Below are 13,938 nucleotides of genomic sequence, written 5' to 3'. Positions count from 1 at the left end.
TTGTACTCACTCATATGTCCAAAAGTGGTTTCAGGCTGATTTCAGGTTCACATGAGTGTAGAAGCCTCCTTTATTTAGGGTCATCAGAGTCGATTTACAGTTCAACCAGTTAGAAGGAGATACAGCCAACGTTCAGAGACATATTAGCTAACAGACCCTGGAGGTAAAAAATGAACTTTGGATCTGGGATCTTTCATTCACCATTTAAAAGCATGCATGTTTCCGAAATCTAAGAGGCCATAGAATATTAAGTGCATGTTAAATAAATAAATGGATTTAAATAACATACCTGCAGTCTGTCTGAGAAGACAAATTGTTGCATCCTGCATGTGAATTGTCCATCACTCCACACATGTTCAGCTCCCTTCATCCAAGTGAAAGGTTTTACTTGTCTTAGTTGCTCCTGGATGGAGATTAACCATCTGGAAAAAAAGGAGAAAGTTTAATGTAAGTCTTGTTTCAAATTCACCCTTGCAGTTCATTGTCTATGTCTATCTACTTAAGAGGTGCATGCAAGATGTACCTTGCTGGTTAATAACTGGCTCAGGGCTCCAGAGGCCCTCAGCTGAAGCCGGCTGTTTTGTCCGACCACTTTTTCTATATTTAATAGGTTCCCGTACATGAGTCGGTCGTGGAGCATCTTTAAAGCGTCCTATTTAAAAACTGCCTCTGTCCCGAGGTGGCCTCCAAAACACATGCATTATTGAAGCATACACTGGCCTTGTCCTCCGCACTCCCTTCACTCAGTCCAGTTGAGCAAACAGCAGCACCAGCAGCAGCTGCACGGATCCCAGAAGAGCCGGCAAGGAGAAGGAGAACACGGCCCGGTGTTTGGAGCTCAGAGACCTAATGTATGTCTGTGGAGGTGAATGACAGCGGAGCAGTTAGAGGTCAAAGCAGCAAATACCCCTCACAAGTTCACAGTGTCGCTGAACTTCACGTGTTTTTGCTCAGCTCAACAATGCTGTGGAGCTTTTCCATGAGGTGATTCAGTCTGTTAGGGTAAATACAAATACACAGAAACATCAGGGAGCTAAAAGGAAAGATGATAAACACTGGGTAGCGTTTGTTCTGGGATTAAGATAGCACTTCCTCTCGTTCATTCATTCAAATGTCACATGTGCACGCAGGGAACAAGCGCTGCATGTACGAATGCAGATACACGCAGGAACATAATCTGGCACACACTGTCACTGCATTTACAGTCTTTCTGCACTTAACTGCAGCTGTCTCATTATGTGACACTGCCATCTAGTGATCCATCCACCAGAAGAAACATTTCTGCTAACCAGAGTGCAAACTCTCATTCTTAGATTACTGGAATTCATTCATGAACTGCTAAAGAGGGATTGTTTGAGGATTACTTTCACTCTTTTTAATTATCCCATTTTCAGCATGTAAACATTTGCCCGTTTTACAGAAATCAGCATGTATTTGCTCAACAATCAGCCTAATTGAGAAAAAGTAGATATAAGTTATTCTCTGAAATGTCAGTCTGTGACAGCTTAAAGCATAAGCTGTGACTATTGCTGAAATTGTTACTACAATAACATTCATTAAATCTACATTAAATGAACCTGTGGGAATGACAGACTGCTTCAAAGTTAATTTGGTGAATGTCTTTCCAAATAAATCTTTTTTAATTTAAATTGTATGCTTTTCATAGCTATTAGTTTTTGATGTTATCTCATTTCATAACTCCACAGTTTATTATTGCAACTTGAATACATTTCTGTATTAAAATATTATCACCGTGACAACCTTGAGTAGCTGTTTAATCATCATAAGCATCTCCTCTTCTTGACAACCACTATGCCCATGAGCAAGACACAACTATCTCAAATTAGCTTCTAAATCAGCAGAAAACTACAAACATTCAATTTTCAATATTCACAAGTTATTTGCTGCTCTAAAACAGACACAGACCTGCCATTATTTTAACTGTGGCACTGATATTTGCATTATGTAAGCAACGTCTATTATACAAAGAAATGCCCGACTTTAACCACAAGGGGTCATCAGGAGATCAGTCTTCCTATTGATGAAATGATCCCATGCAACAGAACAGAATGCATTCCATGTAAAACTACTCAGTGTACAGCGTCATATATTCACTCTAAAGTGCACGCAGCATTTCCTGTTGTCTATTCAAGCTGCTAATGGCATCCATGGCTTCCAGATCCATTCCAGTAGTTACACGTGTGTGTGTCAAGTCAAGTGTACACTGAATTACAAATGGTGTATACAGAAGCTTAAGGTCACTGACACATACCCCCCCTCTGTGCCTACCTCTTATTGTGTAGTGAAATTATACCCGTGGCATGTTTTCTGCATTTCTCACAACAAAATTTCTTTGGCTGAAACCCAGGAGGGTTTGAAGTGCAGCGGAGAAGCTAATCAAGCAGCAAGTTAATGTCAACAAAGCAAAGGAGACTTCAAGCAGCTGTCACTGCTGTGGGTGAGAAAAAAAATAACAAGAGGAGTCCACAGCTTGGGAGCCAGTCTAGTGTAAGTTATCAGGAAGAATAAGGCAGAAGGGGGGAGGAGGGGGGAGGACGGAGAGAACAGAAAGCTGGAGTTTGTGCTGTTTTTTGTCTTTTCCAATTTTCATGGTGACTTAACCTAAAACACAAATTGAACAAGCACATGCAGTTGCGAAACATTAACGTCAACCATACTGATGTGATCCACCAGTAAAAATGTACCTGCCATCATGTGGCAGCATCTTTTTCCATTAAGTTGTCTTTTATCACAGAACTTTCAGCTGCTACAACGTATTCTAGCTTCTTCGTACGGCAACAAGATACTGCACACACGGCATGAATATTGTTGCAGGTAAGCTTAGACATAATTGGTGATGATTAACAGAGAAAAGTTTTTCTTCTGTAACTGTGCAAAGATAACGCCGAGGTTCCTCACAGTAGTACTGGAGGCCAATGTAATGCCATCCAGAGTAACTATATGCTTTGAAAGCAATTTTCTAAGATGTTTGGGGCCAAATACAATGACTTCAGTCTTGTCTGAATTTAGTAGTAAGAAATTATAGGTCATCCAGGTCTTTATGTCCTTAAGACAATCTTGCAGTCTAGCTAGCTGATTAGTTTCATCTGGAATGTTAAAGTCACCCACAATAATGACTTTATCTGAGCTGAGCACTAAATCAGATAAAAAGTCTGAGAATTGAGATAAAAACTCAGAGGAAGGAGCAGGACGACGATATACAACAACAAATAAAACTGGTTTCTGAGCTTTTAAATCTGGATTAGAGAGACTGAGAGTAAGATTTTCAAATGAACTGTAACTAGGTTTAGGTCTCTGGTTCATTTTTAAGCTAGAGAGGTAAATTGCTGCCACTCCTCCTCCTCGGCCCGTGATTCGAGGAACATGACAGTTAGTATGACTAGTAGGAGTTGATTCATTTAGACTAACATATTCTTCCTGCTGCAACCAGGTTTCAGTCAAACAGAACAAATCAATCTGGTTATCAGTTATCAAATCATTTACTAACAGATTTAGATGAGAGAGATCTAATATTTAACAGACCACATTTAATTGTCCTGTTTCTTCGCTCAGTTGAAATAGTGGTATTAATTTTAATTAGATTTTTATGGTTACTATGTCTTTTGTTTATTTTTGAATTGTTTAATTTATTGAATTTTGGTGGTCGGGGGACAGACACAGTCTCAATAAAGCTAACTGAATTACTGGAGAGTGACAGCTGTGAGGAAACTGCAGAGAGGTGTGGAAGACTACAACTCTGCATCCTGGTCTGAACTCTGGGTTGTCATGCTTTAGGAGTTCTAATAAAATCAGCCATATTCCTAGAAATGAGAGCTGCACCAGCCAAAGTGGGATGGATGCCGTCTCTCCTAATCAGACCAGGTTTTCCCCAGAAAGAGCTCCAATTGTCTATAAAGCCAACGTCGTTTGCAGTACACCATGTAGACACCCAGCGGTGAAACGACGACATACGGCTAAACTTATCATCGCTGGTCAGATCAGGCAGGGGTCCAGAGAAAACTACGGAGTCCGACATGGTTTTGGCAAAGTTACACACCGATGCCACACTAATTTTGGTGACCTCCGATTGGCGTAACCGGGTGTCATTACCGCCGACATGAATAACAATCTTACTGTATTTACGATTATCTTTAGCCAGCAGTTTCAAATTTGCTTCTATGTCGCCCGCTCTGGCCCCTGGGAGGCATTTTACTACGGTCGCTGGTGTCGCTAGCTTCACGTTTCTGACTACGGAGCTGCCAATGATCAGAGTTGGTTTCTCAGCGGGTGTGTCATTGAGTGGGGAAAAACGATTAGAAACGTGAAGCGGTTTGTGGTGTGCCGGGACAGCGGGCTTGAGCTTAGGACTACGTTTCCTACGAACTGTCACCCAGCTACCCTGACTTCCTGGCTGCTCGGGAGCTGCTAGGGGACGGCTAGCAGAAGCTACACTAGCAGAAGCTACACTAGCAGCTATGCTATTGCGGTCCGCACCGGCTAAGGTGGCCTGGCTAACAGCTAGCGGGGTGTTTTCCATGGTGCGGAGCCTCGCTTCCAATTCAGAGAGCCTCGCCTCCAAAGCTACAAAGAGACTGCATTTATTACAGGTATCGTTATGACTAAAGGAGGCAGAGGAGTAACTAAACATGTGACACACTAAGCAGGAAAGAGAAGGAGAGGAAGAGGGAGAAGCCATGCTAACAGCTAAGTGCTAGGCTAGCGGACAGAGATGACAGATTAATTTAGAATTAAGTACTGAGAGGGTGCGTGAAGAAAACGAGTGTATGTTACGATTCAAATATTACTGCTACACACAGATTTAATGAATATCAAATTAGATGGAGTGGATAAGGTACAACAGTCACAGAACACAACATAGCACTACAACAGGAAGTGACGCAATACGCTCACCGTAACGTCAGACGTCAGCAGTCCAAAGCCATCAATGAAGTGTGGAATATTGCTTTTTTTTGAGGTGGTTACTGTCAGCCATTTTTGAAGCATTTTCCTGACACTAGTTGCTGCAGTATTAACATATGAATTAATCAATTTATGTATTAATTCTTAAACATGAGTGTAGATCTTTACTCTTGACCAGGATGTTGCACAACCAATACTGCTGCCATTTTTTTGGGTTTTATATGTCGTTATATTTGTCTTCTGTCTCGTCTACTCTTGTTCTGAATGACTTGTCCTCTTAGTTTCCTGTGTATATGTCAGCCATGCAAAACAGAGTCAATAATACATACTGGCCCACCTTCTATAAATAAAGGCTGCATGAATGAAGGAATTTAATTATCGACTATGATGATGATGATGATGAGCCATGATGGTGTGTCTTTTTAGCCTGTTTAATTGTGACATTTTTGACAGTAGAGTCTGATTTTGTCGTCATGTGTTTACGTTCATGTCTATTTTATTGCACTGCACCTACCTGAGTATCAGATCAAAGCTGTTATTGTCTTGTTCACTTCTGTGCCTTGTATATGTGCAGTTACACTTACTGATCACTAGGTGGCAGCAGCGGTCAGGGTTGTCAGTCCTTTAGCTCCACTGCTTTCCCCTAAATTTTGGAGAAAACCAAACAGTTAGCTTTCATCACTTCAGTCCTGAGGTTTTGTTACTCTTTAAACAAATCTACACAGCACTAAGTGGAGTGAATACAGTGTGACAGTGTGTGTCTGTACAGTGTGTGAGTGGAGCTGTGAGGTTTCCTGGGCATATATGTGTCTCAGGTGATGTGTGTTTATTGTTGTCATAGGATCATGTGAAACTGTTCATGTTTATTAAGCAGACACGTTCATTTATACTCACGTACACTTGTCTTTTCTCCTCCAGTTACAGGTTGGTTGCCATGGTTAAAATCTTCCCAGCTCAGGTGCAGAAGACTCAAACTTTTTTCCTTTTTGTAATCAGTTTTACAGAATTTCAAGTCATAAAGGCATGAAAAAAGTAGCTATCTTTGATGATATACTCAGTTTGTGCTTGACTAAGTGGCTGTACCATTTTTGCAAACTAAAATGTGAAGAATATTGATTTTGTCACCTACAAAATACTTTCTGTACATGCTGTCATGTAGCATACATCATAACTGGTCTGTGAATTTGTCCTGAGCAGTTTCTGAAAACAGTTAAGTCTTTTTATTTTCGGCACAGCACCAACATTAAAGCATGTGTGCTGAGTCAGTGGTCTGGCAGGTTGAACCCGTTACTGTGTTTAGTTGGAAACAGACAAACCTGTACTGTACACACACATAGACAGACACACACACATAGACAGGCCGTGTGTGCACAATCAACTCTAATACTGATTGATCAGAATCAGAAGGAGGCTCCACTCCTGACATAGTACAGACAAGCCTGGAGCAGGATGTAAAATGAGTTGCACAACATTTAATCTCTTAAAGCAACAACTAGTTTCTAGATAAAGTTGCATAACAGTGTTTCAGGTTCATGACCCATCTTTTCTTTGTTTCTGTTGTCACCATTGTCTGTGAAATACTTGAGAAAACATTTAGAACAGGGAAATTTAATCAAAATTAGCTCACATTGTGCAACCTAAAGATTAAAGCAAACACACAACAACTATAAAGGAGCTTTATTTAGCGCAGGAAAGATTGCAAAATGATTCGTATTCGAGTTAATTAAGTGTCGAGCTTATGCAAAACAACAAAGTCAGCTCTTACACACAAGAGTGACAGAGCTAGAATCAAAAATTTTTGGTAGGAAAGGGGGTTTTCTACTTTAAATGTAATTGCATCTGCATCTTGTCTTAAAGTAGGAAATCAAACACCTACCTGATGCGGGTAAATCCAAAATGACAGCATGTAGAAGTTGTCATACATCAGTGACTCAGCTATTTGTTATCACAGTAGCATCACACATTTCACAAGTTTCAGGGTGCAAAGACAAAAGAAAAGAAACAATGAAGTATAAAGACATCCTTAAATTTGTACTGTTAAGTTTCAGTGAACATATTCATTAGGATGATTTAAAATTTTAAAAAATGCGGTGTTTCCTGCACCAAAAAACAAGGTATTCCAATTATAATCCAGAGAAGACTGAATTAAATGTGTTTTTAATAATGAGCAACAATCGTCTTTAATAAACTGCTATATCATAGTTATATTTTTAGGATTATATAGTAAACCAAATCAAATGAATAAATAATAACTAAGAAAAAAGTACAAAAAAAATCCTTGTATTTTTATATGTTATTGTAATATTAGAGGAGTCCTGAGTGTAAAGCAAAGAGGCATTAAACTGATGAATGGACTAGTTTCGCAATAATTTTTCCGAGTGTCACTGCGTGCTGCTAGTTGATATAACATCAAGTAAAAATCGAGATAGACTGACCGTAAAATACAGTGCTATGAAAATCTTGTGCATGATTTAACCTGCCCTTTGGTGCTCGGAGTGAACACCCAGTGAAAGCAGAAAGAATGGTGTAGTTAATCTTTTTGCTGGACAGATTTAATGGAACGGTGTCAAGTGACAATAGCTGGAAAAGCCATCGGAGTGAACCTAATGCGATCAGAATAGCCCGTGTCTGTCTCCCATCTAGGGGTTTACAGTGGGGGGGGGGAAGCCCAGGTGAGCCCTCCTTAAACCCTGGTGCACACACACACACACACACACACACACACACACACACACACACACACACATTAACACTACAGCCTTTCCTGTGTTACTTTTTACATTAACACACTCAAACCTCTAAAAAAATCTATAGTTTTCACAGCAACACTTAACTTCAAGTCCTCTTACTCAGCATGTATAAGCAGTTTATAAAAATTGGTTTACAACAGACTATAATAGAGTTGTGAGCAGATATAAGTAAAATTTAATTCATCATCCATTAGTGTAGTCTACTAAATTAAGAGATGATGTGTGTGTCTTTATAATTGCATGATAATTTATAGCTGTGCATTAAGAAACACCTCTTTATATTGACAAACAATAAGATTATTGTGTTCATTCTCAGGTCAAGAAACAATAAAATGCATTAAAAAAACATTATCACTGTTTAAAGGAAGGAATCTGAGGAAGTTAAATGATCTTCTCTAAGTGAACTTAATTCCTTGATCTGTCTCAGGTCAAGAAACAACAAAATGCCAAAAAAAACAACAATTTGTTCTGTAACTGTATATAGATTTGCTTGTTAAATGAGAGATATCTTGTATAATTATAGTAGGTTGACAAAAAAAAGTTGAATGAATGTGTTTTTATTGGTGTATAAACTACAAGCAACAAAATGCTAAAAATAAGTATTTCTAGTGATATCATTTTGCTGTTGTTTATTTTTTAAATTTGCAGTTCCAGTATCAGTCAGTCAAATAAGTCCCTGTTTAAATGTAAATGTAGCTGCTGAAGGTGAGGATGTAAACTATTTGACGCTAAGTGAACTTTATTTCTTGATATGTCTCAGGTCCCTGGATGGAAGTCAGGTGACCTTTCACTGAGTACAGGGCGCCTACATTGCGCTTACGTATGCGAGCGTGCGTGTGTGTGTGTGTGTGTGTGTGTGTGTGTGTGTGTGTGTGTGTGTGTGTGTGTGTGTGTGTGTGTGTGTGTGTGTGTGTGTGTGTGTGTGTGTGTGTGTGTGTGTGTTTTGTAACAGTAGGCGTCCAGCTCACAGGGAGTGCATTAATGCTTTACTCCCCTGACCATCTCTCTCTCTCTCTCTCTCTCTCTCTCTCTCTTCTGACCGTAACTCGACACCCTGCACCCCCTTCATCCTCTTCATCCTCCTCCTGCTCCTCCAGACCCCCTACAGTTTTATCCTGTTTTATAGGACACACCTGATACAACCAAAAATGCATCGTGGCTGAGGAGAGGTGAAATCAATATGCTCATCGATGAGTGTTTGACCTCTGAAAAACAAGAAGCAAAAGGCAAAAAAAATAAATAAAAATAAGTATTTTCAGTAATATATAATATATATAATTTGCAGTACTGGTATTGGTCAGTCAAATAACTTCAAGACCAAATCTTTCTGGACTATATGAATTACAGATTATAACTAAAAATATAGATTGCTTTGTTGAGAAATATTGCAACAGAACCAGAAACTATTCATATCTTTAATTTCATTTCAGTGTTACTTGATGCATTACTACCAAACTATTTTGAAATACTTTGTTCCAAACTTGTGTTTTAAATTCTAGTATTCAGATTGAATGGAATGTTTGCATTTTACTCCCAGGATGACTTGAGTCTGTTCTCCTTCAAACAGGGTGTTGATTTGAGAGGAATAAGGACATTTTTAAAATCATAGTCTTGTTAAACTTTGATTATATTCTTATTCTCATAGTTTTTTTGTCCTGGACATGATTTTATCTGTTCCTAAAAACTCTATCAGTTCAAATCAGAACCATTTCCATTTATATGTGAATGCATATTTTACTTTGCTGAAAAACTCCCTCAACTCAACAGGCTTTTTCCACCAGACACTGTGGATTTATTTCATACAAGAATAACAACGAAGCTATTTTAAAATATTTTCATAAGATGACAAACATTTATAAAGGTTTTATTAAAAATAATATCAACTACTGTATAATAGGAAATGCACAGGTAAATTTATGATAATAATGATATGATAATTTTTAAAAATCATGATTTTTGGGGGGTAAAATTAAGTGGAAAGTATATTCTTGTGTTTGAGTTTTTAAACTAAGATGTTCACGTCCAGCTTCCCCTCCTCCTGACAACGCAGCTCTTTCATTGTCCAGTTGTGGCTTTTCAAGTATGAAAGAAGAATTTCAGTATGAAACATGTTATTCCCATTCCACTCGACGGTTTCATCTGTGCTGATAAATCGCCTGCTGTTATCTCCAGCCAGGGAGAGAAGAGTTTCCTACTAACTGAATTTGACATGCAGGTTAGATCCAGTAAAGATGAATATGATAAACATGTTGAATCCAAAGGAGAGGTTCCTGATGAGAATTCTGACCTGACAGCACGATAAAACGATGCTTTCATGTCATTTAAAGCATAATGTTGTTTCTGTGGCTGCCTGAAGCATAAAATGTGAGTTTAATGTGAGTGATGGTGCAAACAGTTGGTGTCTCTCTGTCGTCTGACTCGGCCAGCTTCCACTTTGCAGTTGCATTGTGTCAGTAACTTAAATCCCAGCTGTCTTACTCTCTTGTTAGCACCAACCTCTGCAAGCAACAAGTGGTTTGCATTGTTCAATATTCACACTCATACATTCATTTGTCTCTGGGATATTCGTTAATCTTCCTCGATTATCTTGGGCGACATCTGAAGTCAGAGCTCAGTCATTTGCTGCATATTTTATCTGTAAAATTATCAAGATTTTATATTTAGACGAACACAGTGGTTCAGCAAACTATCAGTGAATCAGAGAAGCTGAACTTAATCTCTCTGTTCTGCTGAAGTTTCCTTGAGCAACACCAGCGAATCCCTTCCAGCTCTGAGGCTGCAGCTATAAAAGTTTGACCTCTGACCTCTCTGAGGGGGGTCGAAGTGAAAAGAGAATTTCCCCACTGGGGCCAATAATGTGTCACATTATAACCACCGTCACTGTACCTGACATTTCTGTGAAGGTTTTAACATCGCTTCACAGATCGTCTGCTTAAATGAGAGTGAGCTGCTGCTGGATGATGCCAATTAAAAGCTTGGTGATATTTGTGCATTAAAGTCACTAAGACGAGATAATTTCATTCTAACTTCCAATGAATTGTTGCTGCTTTTCCTTACTCTACAAAAGAAAAAAAAATCTTGGAGATGCAGTCTGTTTGGACCCAACAACAACAATCCAATGTGTAATTTATTATTGTGATCAACTATGATTATTTTTTTTGTTTGTTTTCTAAATATTCCCTGCAGTTTATTATCAAATTCAGTGAAGCAGAGTATCTTTATCACTTATTTATTTTATCAAGAGGGCTTTCTGGTGTAAAATCTGAACTGCTGATTGATTTTAAATAATAATTTAAAAAAATAAAAAGAAGAGAGAAATCAAAGTTCTGAGTCAGAGCAGTGTTTGTGCTCAGTTTGCTGCTCCTTCTTTCCGTGCTGTTTAAATACAGAAGACTAAAAATTAAGAAATAAATCTTTCATTTGCTAAGAGGAAATCCTCCTTTTAAAAGCGAATAGACCGAGTTACACACAGACATCCCTGTTTTAATGCAGCTTTTACGCAATTCCTTTAAAGAGTAAGCCAGCGTATAATACTCATTGATTAAAAGCAAATTATTACTTTTAAAATATCTTTACTTTCTCTCTTTTTTTGGGCCATATTAGTGTCACGAAAGCCGAATACACACCTGATGACTCCGAGGTTCGATACAACCCAGAATAAAATAAGAAAAACCTCATGTGTTTTGCGCAATTAGTAATATAACATTTGATATTTTCCCCCTAAAATTAGGAAACGTGTTTCGCAGCTCGTTTGGAACACAAAAATAACAGAAAATATGGTTTTAAAAATAAGGTCGTCATTCAGTAAATAAACTCAGTAAAATGAAAATGCGTAAAATAATAATAGCTGCCACAGACTGCGCCAGCCAGACAAGTTTAATGTTCAGTTAAATATGCTTTCCCAACTGATCCTAGAAATTAGCAACAATCTAAACCTACTATTTGCTAAAACAATGAAAACGTGTCTATAAAATGCTGCTGAGTTGATGACAAACACCGTCCAACAATAATTAAATGTAGCTCATTTCTTGTCATTGTCGGTTCAGTCATGGACCCAAAAACTGATCTCATTTCAGAGCAGCTCAACGACTGCAGGCCGTTTGCTTATTGTTCTATAAAAGCAAATGGATGTGATCTTTACGAGGCCAGGACTCAACATTCTCCCCTGATTGTTTCACCATTTTCTGCCTGAGGCAAAGCAGCATTAAACATCTATCCTGCGAGATTGTTTGCGTAAAGTTGTCGTACACTTCATCTCGGCGACATCCTCACACTGCATCGACCCGACAGGCCGCAGATGGAGGGACCAGTTCACACCTGTCCAGCTGTTGCTGCTGCTTTCATTGGGATGGTCGTTATCCCCACAAGCCAGCTTGGCAAAAATCAAACCGGCGTGTATAACCAGCGCCTCTTGTTAGGCCTTTTTCTTCAATGCCTGGCGGTTTTCCTAACATCTCCTGCCCACAGAACGTTTTAACAGCCTCCCCCTCTTTCCAGGGGCACACATGGCGCACTCATAATACCAGTTCAAGTTCACATTTCAAGCCTTATGGGAAACAAGAGAGAGTGAAAGTATGAGGAGACGAAGAAAATCGCAGCTCTTTGTGAGGGTTACAGGGTTGGTTTGGTGAAAGGCCAAATATTCCGTGTTATGTCTCCTCACAAGCCGCTGTTATGGGCTTGTTTTGAATAGACCCATATGCATCGAGATCCTTGTTAATTGTCAAGTGTGAGCTTTGAGCTGCATGTGTAGCCTAATTGACCTTCATGCGTCCAACAAGGTGCGACTGATCCTACAGCAGGCAGACACTCCACACCGGAGCCACACGGATAATTACTACCAAAACGGTGCTTTGGTCTTGTTAATACAAGAAAAAAAGTTCTCTATCTGTTCGCAGGCGAACCACAACAACAACAAATCTTTAAAGTCGCATACTGGAAACAAATGTATAATTACGCGCATCCATCAAATGGAAAAGAAAGAAGTCCACAATAATAAACGTACAAACATGCAACAAAATTAGCCAGGAAAAATGCTACAAAATGCACCAATCTATTGATGAACTGAAGAGGGGGAAATTTGAAATATGAACGGCAGAGAAGATGTTGTTTTAGGTTTGTTCTGCAGCGAACAGCTCGGGCTGCAGACTGGCTGAGTGGGGGGGAGCTGGAGGTGTTGCTCGGCTGAAGCTGTTCAAACAAAGTGTCTTCTTTCAACGCCCGATTCCAGCTCTGTTCTGCTTTTTTTTCTCTCCCCGCCAAAAAACACTACGGCACTTTTGTTCTCCTCAGCCGAGCGCGGAAAGATAAGGTGTCATCACTTGAACATCAAGGTCTCCCCTAGTTGGAAAAGCACGTCTGAATTTCGCCCAGCTTTGCCTATAATGGCCACATGCCACATTGCTTCAGACTCTTGACTTGTGTTGTTTTTACAAAGGACTGGAATCAGTGTGGAGTTTTCTTTCCCTCGTTTTTTTTTTTTGTCATCTTAACGTCACTTGGATGAACTTTGACCTTAAGGGATCATTTTAAGAAACATCCACAAAATATCAGAAACGTGACAAATACACTCCATTCTTTAAAACTCTGCAGTTCAATCACAATGCTTGATTATATTCCATAAATGTGAAAAAAAAAAAAGAAAAACCCCACGGCACCATCCAGGCTTGTGGGAAACGCGGAGGAACAGACAATTTGCCTCCTTAAACACTTCCCCTAGCAGCATTTATGATTAGACGGTAGATAATCCCGGGGTATCGACCCGTGCGTGCCGGCAAACTGCCCACACGAAAAGCACAATATCCCCTTTCCCAGAGCAGGAATACGTGTCAGAGGCTAAGAGCTCCTGATTTTAGGTGATGCTATCTGATTATACATAACTCAGCGCACATTCAGAGGAAAGTGGAAAGTGAGATTTGAACAGGCAGTTCGCGTAAAGAGCGCCATGTGTGCGCAAAAGTGCCCAAAACATCCAGAACTAAAAGCGCAAAGACACCATTCGAAATTACGCACGCGTTAAACCTCCTAAAGCATTTCTAGTGTGGGAAAATATTTTCTCAAATGTCCCCCTGCATGCAGCTTAAATAGTTTAAAAATGCTTTAGATGACTAAGTTGACACCGCAGGAGGTAAACAAACAAGCTGTTATTTTTCTGACAAGAATCATTCACAAAAATCCTCGATTTTCTTTCATCCATGTGTTTCTTTTTTCTTTTTATTGTAAAGGGTATATGAAACTATAGGTGAATCGTTTTATGTTTCATCATTTA

The sequence above is a fragment of the Amphiprion ocellaris genome, chromosome 16 (assembly GCF_022539595.1).
Source record: "Amphiprion ocellaris isolate individual 3 ecotype Okinawa chromosome 16, ASM2253959v1, whole genome shotgun sequence".
Classification (NCBI taxonomy): Eukaryota; Metazoa; Chordata; class Actinopteri; family Pomacentridae; genus Amphiprion; species Amphiprion ocellaris.
Note: the sequence above shows the minus strand (reverse complement) of the source record.